The sequence below is a fragment of the Meleagris gallopavo genome, chromosome 14 (genome assembly GCF_000146605.3).
Source record: "Meleagris gallopavo isolate NT-WF06-2002-E0010 breed Aviagen turkey brand Nicholas breeding stock chromosome 14, Turkey_5.1, whole genome shotgun sequence".
NCBI classification, from domain to species: Eukaryota; Metazoa; Chordata; class Aves; order Galliformes; family Phasianidae; genus Meleagris; species Meleagris gallopavo.
The window spans coordinates 12,091,351-12,103,806 of NC_015024.2; the positions used below are offsets into that span (position 1 = coordinate 12,091,351).

Sequence of the window (12,456 nt, forward strand, 5' to 3'; positions counted from 1 at the left end):
TTAACCATAACAGAAGTGCCACAGTAGCACTGCCTGGGAAAGCACCAGCAGCGATGACAGAGGTACGGGAGTGGGCAGGACAAGATGGAAGGCATCAGCCACAGAAATCATCAGCACATGCAACTGAGATTTTAATGTCTCTTGTAAAATCATATATCTTCACTTTGAAGCACATAAAGCTGGTGACACAAGTAATTACTAAATTCTTTCACAAGGTAAACGTGGCCTACAGGAGAGAGTTAAAAGGACTTGAAATGGATAAAGGCTTCTGCCCCTAGGGACAGCATACAGAAATAGCTGCTATGTATTCTCAGGGATTTTGCTCCCATTCTCACTCAATACTGCTTTCTTGGCTAAAGTGAGATAAAGCATCTGTACAGCTTCTTACAATAACTGCCCTTCTTTTCCTTCTGATGGGATAACAGTTAAGCTAATGGGATAACTTTAGGAAGCAGAAATCCTGCACAAACCAGACAGCAGCTACTTAGCAAGCAGATTGCTCTGAAACAAAACTAATGCCACGTATTTCTCAGAATATCATAAACTTCCAATCAAAGCTCTAAAAACAATAAATAAATAAAAGTTCTATACTCAGTGGAGAATGTTATGTGTTCACCCCATTTTAACAATTACAACCAAATTATTTCTAGAAGTGACACCCCAGTCCTACTGAAATCAATGATGGTTTTATCAGAACTTCCCTATCATCTCAGCCTTTCCAGCTGCTAGTTTTTGAGCCAATGAAACAAAATTACAAAGCAAGAGTGCTGTCTTAAACGCATTCACTGTAATATACCACCAAGTCATTTTATTTCAAATTATTACTAATATTTTAATGTTACAGCATATGACATTCTTTTTTTAGTAACAATAAAAAAAATACAGATGCATTTCTAGGCAAAATGGGAAATAAAGGATAACGATGGCATAGCGTTGTTAAGGAGCAGAAGATGTATTCCAGTGGGCTTGGGGAGATGTCTTATCTCCTTTACAGGAAAGAACCATTTCTCTGTGAAGCAGCCAATATCTAAGAGCTGCGGTTGTTCTTTTTCGTTCTAAAATAACTAAAATGAACCGTAGATAAAATTGAAGATTTTAGACTAGCTCTTAAATTCCAGCTGCTGGATGGGTATTGAATTTATAAACAGTTGTGATTCAGCTCCACTACAAGGACTGCCCCCACCTACAGTGCAGATGCAACCAGACAAATAGCACAGCTCTTTGGCTAGAAATCCATCAGCTGTTTTTCCTGTTTCAGTCAGTATTGTCTCATTCCCTCAGTCAGATTCAGCGACAACGATGTTCTTTGTAGATGAATATTATTCTGCAATCTCTGTTTAAAGGACACCAAAAAACATAAGTGATATTTCACATTATCTTAAGGTCTTGAAAAAGCACAAAGCCCTCTGAAAACATGACATCAAACCAAAAGCCAGATTCTTACAGTTTGAGAAGCTACTAAGGCTTCCCCACATACCGTGTGCGTGGAACATCACTATCTTTGTCTCCAGCTTTAGAAGGATCTGATAGGGACACTTCTGTCATAAGAAATCTACCAGCGATTTTCTTTTAATCACTATTTTCTTTTAAAATAAAACTTTGTTTTAAAAAGCATTTTAGCAACTCAGAACTGAAATGCCTTTGTTTCAGCACAAAAACCCTGCTCTCTGATACATCAAACAGTAACACAAATCCAGCTAGCATTAATAATGATGACAGTCAGCATCCGTTCAAGACAGCAATTAAAATAATGTTATCTCCTGAGTTTTAAGAGCCACTTTTACTTATCAGGAAGGGACTTCATATATACACTGATATACAGATGGCACTTTAGTTCTTATGAAAGAAATAGACAAATACCTTTCAGAAGTATTCAGAATCCAACTGGCAATTTCACATTTCTATTCCCCAGAGAACTGCCTGTATCTGAAGATCAATTACAAAACACATGCCTATCAGATCATGATTACATCTACACTTTCCAGTAATAAAAATCAAACTGCTTCTCTGACAGGCCCACATGGGTCAGAGAAAAACCTTTAAATCACAGCACTGTGTCCCAGGGCCCTGCTCCTCCACTGAGGGCAAAGAGTGGGACATGCTGAGGTGCTGCAACAAAGAGGAGGGTCAGGACCCTCCTATGTTTGCCCAGGCAAGCAAGAAGCACAACGTGCCTCAGCAATGTAGGAGATAGGCTGGGTAGCACAGGAAGGCACGAGGAGATATTGCCTCCGGAGCAGCCACGGGGATAGGCTGGGAAATGAAGTCTGTGAGAGATGCCAGTGTAAGGACAGGCTAGAAGCTGATGCAGCAGATGGTTAACATTTAACTGCATACTAAGTATTTAGAGTGGAAGGTATTTATTGTCCTCACCAAAATCAGAGGAGAGAGCAAAGCTGGGACAGAAAACCAACTTCACGGACTTGAACAGAAGTCCATTTTAATACTGAAGTTGCAATTTCAGTTTTAAAAGGCAATCTATACTCAGTATGAAATTCAAAGGGCTTACGTTTACCATCTGCACCTCTATTATCAGAAATCAGGTATTTGCTCAGTAATGCTTCCATTCCTGTCTTCGGTTCCAACCAGGACTGGTTGAAGGCTATGACCATCTGGGTGAAGGAAACCTACCTGTGAGCATCACTCCCTATTCCACCCCACATTCTCTGCAACATAGCACAATTTCTGGCCATTCTGGCAGTTCTCAGCTGAGTAAGATTCATGGAAACTGTCTCTGGAAAGAAAATGAAAGGTGCACGTGGAGAGCCAGCAGCTATGCTGCCTGGTTCTGCTGCTGCACTGACACTTCCTCCATTGAATCCATTCATTCCCATCTTTTAAAAGTGCTAAAGCTACACTTGCACAGCTTAGAGCATGAGTGGGAAGCAGCATTATTCACAGCACAAAGAAGAGGTTATATACTTCAAGAAGTTAAAATATCACTTTCCTAAGAAAAAAACTAGCCTGTGAGAGATCTTCCACTTATTGAGTGGACACTGAGCGAATGCCATTATGAAAGACAAGCAATTAGAAACACCAAGACTTCAATGAATCAGCAGAGATGTGCTGGTTTGGTTTACTTTACAGTTTGATTTAGTAATTAGCAGCACTTAAAAAAAAAAAGAATAAAACAGGAGCTTGAGTGCCAGTGATGGCTAGAAATTTCAAGAACGTCTTCAAACTCCTGTGCTATTTACTGCTCATCCTGAGCAAGGTATTAGGAGTGAAATGAGTGGATTTTCAACATCATAACAGAAATGTGATTAAGACAGTATACTACAGTAGAAGAGAATCTGGGATTATGCACATGAAGTAAGGAATATTAAAAATTACGTGGGCACTACAGTATGACAATGCACTCTGATAATTATCTTTATTAGATAACACTGGATAAAGAGCCAATTTATTAAAAATTAATGGGATGGTACTGTCAACCATACATTACACATATCCATAAAGAGGATGTGGACAGCTGAATGTTAAATCTGTTGGAAATAATAGCAAAGTGAGGTAGAAGAGTGTGCCATAAGACATTGGAAATTGCGTAATAAGAAGACCATACAATAAAGAGCATGTGTGGGGGGAGGACACAGCCTAGCTGTGCTAGTCTGTAGAATCATACAAGGAGATTAAAGAAAACTAAACAAACTAGAATGGAAAAGTTTCCCTGGAATGGAAAAATTACTCCCAGAAAGTGTACAACAGCAAATAAAAGAACGCAATAAAAGAGAAAACACTGGAAAGTGGTGAACACAATAATAAGTGGCAGAGAGAGGTCTAATTGCAAAACAGATCTATTCATGAAAAGAAAACAATTTTATTGTGTCTTTTGATGAGAGCTCAACAATGCAAAGCATTAATATCACAGAGGTAGAATCAGTAATAGGTTTCAAAATACACAGATAAACCTTTTATTCAATCAGAAAAATGAAAATTCCATTTATACTGTTTTCTAATTAAGCAAGCTTCATTTTAGAGTGATTTGAAAATACATGATTCATTATTCTAAAATATCTTAGTTGTTTTTATTAGAAAATGAATGTGTGGCAATTTCCCTGATTTTGGATCTTAGGCACTATTCAGAAGACTCACATAACCGAGAATGATTATTTCTAAGGTTTCCCAAAAGCTCTAGTGTGGACTTCAGCTATCAGAAATAAACAACATAAATACCATTTGATATGTGCAGCCCTAAAAACAGCATTTACCATTCCAATATTTATACAGCAAGATACTTTCTGAAATGGTTTTGTTACCAAATGAGTCCTCCACAGCGCAACTGGGAATTAATGCTGCTTCATGGTGGCAATGAAGAGGAAGAAATAGAACTTCAAAGAAAAACTGTTTAACTCCAATAGAGATGTATTTTCATAAACACTCTCTTAAATCCTAATACTCCCAAGACCTATTCACAATGCACAAAGTTAAGCACATTCAAACGTTCCCATGCTTGCAAATCAAATTTCAACAAGCAGACTGTATAGAGAACCTACCTGTTTACCTATGAAAGCTGATTTCTTGCAGCCTGCTTTAGGACTGCAACAAACACATATCAATGCCATTTAAGAGCATGCAAAAAAAAAAAAAAAAACACCAGCAGAACTGTAATAGCTAGCTCGAAACCAATTTGAAAAACTGACCTGCATGGGGTACAGGAACAGCATTACTCGTATTAAGAATGACATTACAAAATGCACCTAAAGCAGGCAAAGGCTTCACTCATTTCTATTAAATTGAAATGAAGTTCTGAACCAGCAGCTCTAAGAATTACCATTCTGGCAGTGACCACAGCAACAACATCCCATCTCGCCTACAGACAACAGGCACAGGTATTTCTGAGCTCTGCAAACAGACTTTGTGCTTTGCCCTTCCAAGATGAATTCAGCTTTTAACTATTACTGCAATACAAGTTCCCCTAAAAACATATAGGTGCCTCTCATTTAACCAGACACCCTGGGCAGAGTCTGAGCCATGTATCCCACCATTTTGCTGTTGTCAACTTCTCACTAATAAAGTCAGGTGTTACAAGCTTGGTTTCAAGATGTATTTATCCTCGTGGTTAGTACAATAGTTCGATACTTCAAATACAGTTCCCTCAGACAACTGACAACCTTTTCACTCTAGCATCTTCTAACGACAGCTCTTTAGAAGATGCTAGGCACAAAAAACAAGCAGGCTAATAAAAAGAGAACTTAAAACACCTGTTTTGAGTTTGGGGGTAGGAAAGGCCCCTAACATTTATGGCTCTAGAATAGACCACTTCCATGCCTCAAAGATCCTTGTGGATTATAAAAGTGGAAACTACTAACAGAAGAGGAATTATTCACCACATTATTAAACATGACAAAAAGCTTCTGTATCGAAGCTTAAAACAGGCTATTTAAGATTCCAGCAATCCCTGGGACTTTGGCAACAAAAATGTTCAAAAGCCTTTTATAGTTGCTGTCAGATTTATGTAAAGCATTTGAGATTCCTGTGAACTTATTTATATAACAACCTAAAACTTCAAGCCAACTTGAAAGTCTTTCCATTCTAATTATTCAGAATTAGAGGTGCTGTACAAAAGACTCACAATGTTCTTTCTCTACCATCTTCTAAAATGATGGCTAGCCAAACATCTACTTTAGGTGAATGCTTTATGGAATAGTTGTTATAGTTGATGAGCTGCTTCGTTCGCTGTGAAATTTATTTGGTGAGATGTTTTCCTGTTTTCTTTTCAGAGACAACAGGGAAAATATCACCTTATGCTACATTCAACTTAAATTGACTGCTCACATTCTGCCCTACTCATCTCACAATTATTTCTTAGGAGAATGCTGCAGTACACTAAAAAAAGTTTCCGTATGTTTTCAGAAATACAGCACTAAAATACTCCCTGCAGTCAGGCTGAGGACAGACACCAAGATTTCATCAGGAACTGAGGCCCATCTGACCTAGCTGCAAGGCACAAGTCATTCAGAACTACTTGCTTTATATCCAATAGACAGATGGGCACAGTGAGCAGCACTGCCCTGTCACCACTCAGGGTAGTTCCTTCAGCTACAAAAGGAAAAGCAGCATCTGCTGTAAATGCACCAAGCATCTCCGGCATTGTCCACACCACAGTTAAAGGTCCCCATGGAAGCAGCACCAGGCCGTGGCCTAATTGGTTCTCCATGATGCTCTAAGTGGTGCTACACAGTAAAATAGCCACTATCTCAAGAAGTCATTCCAGATTTAACTTTGACATTCTTTGAACACGCTTTTGCTTTCACTTTCTCTTGCCAAAAAGCTCTCAGTGCCATTTCTTTTCTCCCCAACTCAGAATTTGCTTCTCCCTGCCATTTTGCTGTTTCAGTGAAACTGCTCAACTCTCTCCTGTTCCAGCTATCAGTTTTCTTCTTTTCTCATCCTTCACACCAGCACTTCCCATCTGCACAGGCTGTGCATACTTTCAAACATAGAATTGTCTGACTTTTTAGCTCCAGTTTCCTCACATAAATGCATCACTGTGGTGTCTGCAGCTTCAGAAAACTGTACACCCAAGAAGAATTAAGTAGAAATCCTAGAAGACTGATATTCCATAGATACACTGTTGTGAATTTCAGACAGAGTGAAAGAGCATTTACCTGTGTTGTCTGGGCTTTCAAATTATTGTCAGAACTGGTCAAACTGTTTTATTCTTGCATCTCTAAAACCACTCAATGCCTAAATGATGGAACTTTCACAGCAGTGCAGAACCTCTACACAAACATACATAGATCCTGACCATTATTACTTTTTTAATTACTCTACTACTCATTTAACGCTAACTTATATGCATTATTCAAATCAGGAGAAAATTCCTAACTCAAATGTTATGATAAGCAAAAGTAAGTTCACAGTTCTTTTGATTTATCTGAATTTTGCCAGATCCAGAAATGCAGTCACATACACCTAAGGAGAAATCCACGTATACAGTACTGCAAGTCATAAACTATTTTTTTGTTTTGTTTAGTTTGAGATTTGTTTTGTTTTATAATGCTGACAAGCATGGCTTAATACCCATGGATTGTTATAAGCCAATGTGGCTTCCTGTGTTTCTTTCATATAGGATTATTCCATATACATTCCGGCTGTGGGATTTTTATGGATTAAGACAGAAGCCAGCAGCATTCTTTAGTCACTGCTTTTGGCATTAAAACACCACTTTGATTGCTTTCCTTTTTTTTTTTTTTCCTACTTAATCATGTTTTAGACAGACAGCATCCAGATTTAACTCACCCAGGCTCTGCTTTGCCATTTCCCCTTTAGCCATTAGAGCTAGAGACAGAGGTTACAAAGACCAAGGTAATTTAGTATTTAGTTCAATGATGCCTGTGGAAAAATCCTGTGAACCTATGTTGAGATCTCAATGAATCAGCAGTGACTTATGATGCAAAGCCAGTGACTTAAAGAGGTAAAGTGTTCCTGAAGTCTTTAAGAGCCTATTAGCTATCAGAAATAAAACATTAATACCTCCAATACAAGTATCCTTAGGACATGCACAGCATATTGCAGGCCTTGGGTCAACCTCATATAGCTTATGCCTGTACAAAATCTGCTGAACGTGAGCAGGGTGCAAAACCTGCTCAGATAGAAAGCATAGTAGAAATAAGCACCTATGATTTCCCTTGTGTTGTTTGGATTGAGGCATGCAAAGCGAATCCTCGGCAACTTCTGGTACAAAGCTGGTGTTAAGTATAAACCTATTAGAAACCCGTTTGGAGGTAAAAACAAAATTTACTTCCTAGAGTAGTTCTCATTGCCCATCTGTGTCCCCAGCAAGCTTTGAGACAATGATGTAGAAGAATAATCTCTTACACCCAGCGATCGGTGTTATCAAAGCAAACTGGAATCTCTTCTATCTACCATAAAGCTGTCCCATGAAAACTAGAGTTTTGAGAAGACATCTGATTGCAACCCAAAATGGCAAGGGTACATAAGACTTACTCCTCCTTGAAGAATACATGGCTTTAGTTCTGGCAGCAAAAGTATCCAGCAAGACTCACTACTCCAGACATATAGGAAAGACCTTCCTAGGCATGCTGATCATACATGCTTCTAGGAAGAGCTGCTTTCATGCCTTATGATCAGGAGTGATTTACTTCAGGGGATTCTATAATACTAAGATTGCTAATAAGATACAAAGCCTTTCACCTGTAGGTCAGCATCTTCTGCATTCTCCCCAACCTTATGAAGTTTGATCTGGCAACACACCATGTGCTCTGCAGCAACCACCGTTGGCTCCCACAGGCACCAGGAGCTGCTCAGGGCACTCAGCAGAGGACAAGAGTGCTCAGCTCCTGGGAGAACCCACCTTGTGCTGACCAAACATCAAGATGAGTTGCACAGCGAACATATGGGAAATATGGTGCTGTACTCAGGTTTATTCCTATTTTGTTTAAAAAACAACAACAACAGGCATCAAGGCTGTCCCATTTGTTGTATGGTTGAGGTTACAGATATAACTTCACTGGATAAGTTCAGGGCCTTCATCACTTCTGCAGCCCAGGAGAATTCAGAAACAACTAGAATCAGCTGGAAGAAAAATTTCTTTTACCTAGAAGTTATTGCATCTTTTTTAAGGGAAAAAGAAATGATAGATTTGTCCACTGTAACTATTTAACTCATCAATAAAACTAACATGTTTAATTTTGATTAAAGACATAAGGCATTTTAAGACAAAACTGCAATTATGACAATAAAATAAGATCTTATTCTGTATTTTAATCTTCAAAACTGCTTTAAAGTACACTGCAAGTCAATATTAAATTAGTTCAAAATATTCCTTGGTACTTACTATAGAAAGAAGTATTTTGATCAAATAATTATTTTCCACTAAATGGAAAAATTGTTTTGACAATATCATGTTTTCAGTGTAGAAAATGTCTTCCAGAAGTAACTTAACCTGCTCTAACGCTAGATGTATTTTTTCCAAATAGAGTTAATTTGACACAGAAGAGGCTGCTCTTCAACTTCCCCACTTTGCTGCCCTCTCCTCTGCAAGATAAACTCACTGTCAGAGCTGCCAGCACGGAACTATCAAAGAGCAGTTGGCATTAACCAGCCCAGCATTCCCATACAACAAAGATGTATGCTCGTGCACATCTGAGCTGCAGCAGGATTTGACTGAAAAAAGACTTTCCATGTCCAGAAATAAAAAATGCAATAGCATGTCTGATTTCATAATTGCATTTTTAAGTGGAGAAATGTATAATAAGTTACAAAGCTACTGCCATCAGAGAAAAACAAAAATACATATAAAATGCCCACCACTATATCAGTTCTAGACTTGTGACTGTGATATTTAAGAGCTTTCTGCTTGCTGATATATATTCTGCTAGCTGTCACACTGTATTTCTAAATTGTTAAAAAAAACCCTTACCTATCAGCCCCTAAGGCATTCATTTTTCCCTGGACTTTATAAAAACTAGAACATGTTTCCGTGATATTTCTTTTACAATAGGAGGCCTGTTAAAAACAGCATCATGAATATTCTAGTTATGACAGATATGAAAGGACATAATATCCAGGAAACAGGTCTTTCTTAACATATTCATGAAGAGGTCCTTGTCAATCACAGCGAGTGAATTGAATAAAAAAGTAAGACTGAGTCTTTAGAGGATACAACTGAGTTTTACATGCTGGAGATATAAAGACTGAAGTGAGACCGGGTTCCACTAACAAGATTCCTGGCCTGGGGTGCCTTTGTGAAATTATTCAGAAACCTGCCCATAACAATATTTCAGACTGCAGCTCTCTCGTCTGCTGTTGTGCTCTGTGTGGGTCCACGTGCTGCTGCCACACACTTAATGGCATCTCCCAGCTGGTGCTTTAAAGGAACGTCTCCAGCTGCCCATTCATCTTGGAGCTTCAAAATAACATCTTGCACCCCTGCCTTTTTTGGATATTAAGAAATTTACCTCTTGAAATCTTCTGGAAATGAGAAATAAATGGACAAATGACTGGAGCAGCAGAAACCCAAGGCTTCTTACATATATTTTATAGTAATAGCAACATTGCTTACTATTTATGTTCTGTTATCAACTTGCTCAGGCATGGATTGTTAAACAAACTTCTATATTAAAAAAGTTTTTCCTGCCTTTGCTACTTCTCAAGCAAGTACAAAGTACAATATTAATGATACAATATTAATATGATATGAAATAGTCACTTTTTCCAAAGACATATTGAAAGCTAATTCCAAGCATTTATAATACATGCAACATCAGTTTGCAAAAAGCCAGTTTACTAAGATTATCAAACAAGCACACCTCTAAAACTATGCATCATTTTCTTAAGTGAAGCCTACGGAAGATCACTTACTGCAATAACGTTAAAAGTGCATTTAAAAGGCTGTCTGTTCTTTCCCCAGTTGCCATTTTTGCATATAATATAATTACACACAACTGAAAGTTATTTTGTATGAAAATGGTAGGTGTCCCAAAACTCAGGTATAACTAATACATCTATTACTTAAGTGAAATGGAAATAAAACCATAATTAGAATGGGTTGATAAAACAAGACAGCCTGGGTTTCATGGCTAACCACAGCTGGCAAGCAGAAGTAGCCTAACTCTTACAGTGTTCTCTTACACCAGCCTAAGTTTCCAAGATGCTGAAATTACCAAAACAGTTTGCCTACAAAATGCACATACTTTCTTCTCGTACAGCTTCCTGCAGGCACTCCAAGTGCTTGTTCAAGGACCTCTTTTATTTACTCATCCAGCTGAAGATAAAACACTTTGTTTCTCCTACATTTAAAACAAGCTATATGAGACACATCCTGAATTTTAAGAAGAGCATCAGGCAGTCAGATTGCATCAACAGTGAAAGAGGAAATACAGGTAAACTTGCAGCCCAATGCAAGCAGCAAAGTAAAGATGCATGAAGTTGCAATATAACTGCCCAGGCTTTGGCAAGGAGATCTGTTGTGCAAGTAATGCACTAATCTGAATATGAAAGTGAAACAAAAGAAAGACAATGCTGAGTGAATGCTAATCACCTAAGTTTGAAACAGTTCACTAAGTTCACAGCAGCCTTCAAACTACAACTAACAAATGCAAAACCACTTTGGTTAATGGGAATATGTGGCATTTCACAGCTTGACTCCCGTTGTGGAAACAGAAAATATCAACAGACCCAGTTTTAGTGACAGCAGTCAAAGTATTTTCAGGTAGGTCAACAGGCATACAGAGAAAGAAGAAATGAACTCACCCAGATGATGGAGGGGCCCTCTGGTTACACAGTACTCCTCAGGAAGCAGCCTAGGTCCAGGTTCAATAAATGCTTTCCCCTCAGTGCCTAGCTCTTATCTGAGCCCAGGGGGCCTCCACCCCTTCTGATTAAGCAGGGAGCACAGGTGCAAACAGTTTGCCCATGTTCCCTGGGCCAGGCACACCCCTTCACCAGGTGCTCAATCATTAGTTCAAGCTGTGACCTGTCGGTTCCCCTACAATAACCTTCATAGATTCAGTGATTACACCCTTATTACATCTTACTGCATCTGATTCCAACTCTTCTGAAACACAGAACGTAGGGTTCCATGTCTAGGCACCAGTAAAAAGCTGAGATTTGTCAGCCTTTACTGCAGGGACGCCTTTAAGGCTGCAAGTATTTTTTGTTGTTGTTGTTTTGACTGGGAAACAAAAGTAGCAAGAAATAATACCACACAGCATATAACAATCTGACAAGCAGGTTACTGAAGTCGTGTGGCACAACACCAAACTGCCAAGAGACTTTTCTAAACAGAAGCATCTTGGACTTTTCTTTCCACCTGCTTGTGGCAGGTACCCTGAGCTGCAAACAAAAGTATCCGCGTACACTTTAGACTTCATACTCCGTTTGCAAGGTATCAGTGGATTGTCAAATTTAAACAGCAACGAAAAAATAGATCTGTCTGGCATGCCCACATCATGATGGCACCGCATTTCTTATGTGAGTCACCCTATTGGAAACAACAACGGATATACAACTGACTAATATTAAAGTCAGGGCTGAATGAAGCCCCAACCTGGTTTCAGTCCCTTCTTGTGTTTCTGTGTAAATAAATGCCCAGGCTTTCTGTGCTGCAGAGGCATGATTAAATCATGTTTTAATAGTATAAACACGTGCAAGTACAGCATCAGCATGTACCAAAGTGAAAACCACGAGAATAATGAGGAACCATGCCTTGAAAACAAAACAAAATAGATCTGAAAAGTATAAATGTTCTGAGCACAGAAGCTATGTATTTAATACTTTTCTACTGGGAGTCTAAGTTGCTTAACCTTTGGCAAATTTGATTCATTAGTGCATTAATTGACAGTTGTTTCCTGTTCTAAGTGATTGTTTTGTAGTTCCATTATGTACTGTCAGACAACAGCACATGATTAATTACAAATAAACCAAGAATTAACTTTGCTAACAACGGGATATTTCAAAGCCTTCTACCTTCAGGAAAGGAAGTCTGCTACT

At 38.6% G+C, this 12,456-nt stretch overlaps 1 protein-coding gene and 1 long non-coding RNA gene across 10 annotated transcripts in view; both read right to left on the bottom strand.

Moving 5' to 3' along the window:
- LOC104913177 lies at positions 1–11,329 on the bottom strand. The gene is made up of 4 exons (XR_795180.3): positions 11,218–11,329; positions 2,632–2,734; positions 1,861–1,926; positions 1–1,333 (listed from the first exon to the last, which is right to left on the bottom strand). It is a non-coding gene; the product is annotated as an uncharacterized LOC104913177 (long non-coding RNA).
- Positions 1–12,456, bottom strand: part of FHIT (fragile histidine triad diadenosine triphosphatase) — a 530,781-nt gene that overhangs the window by 287,304 nt on the left and 231,021 nt on the right. The window lies entirely within an intron of this gene.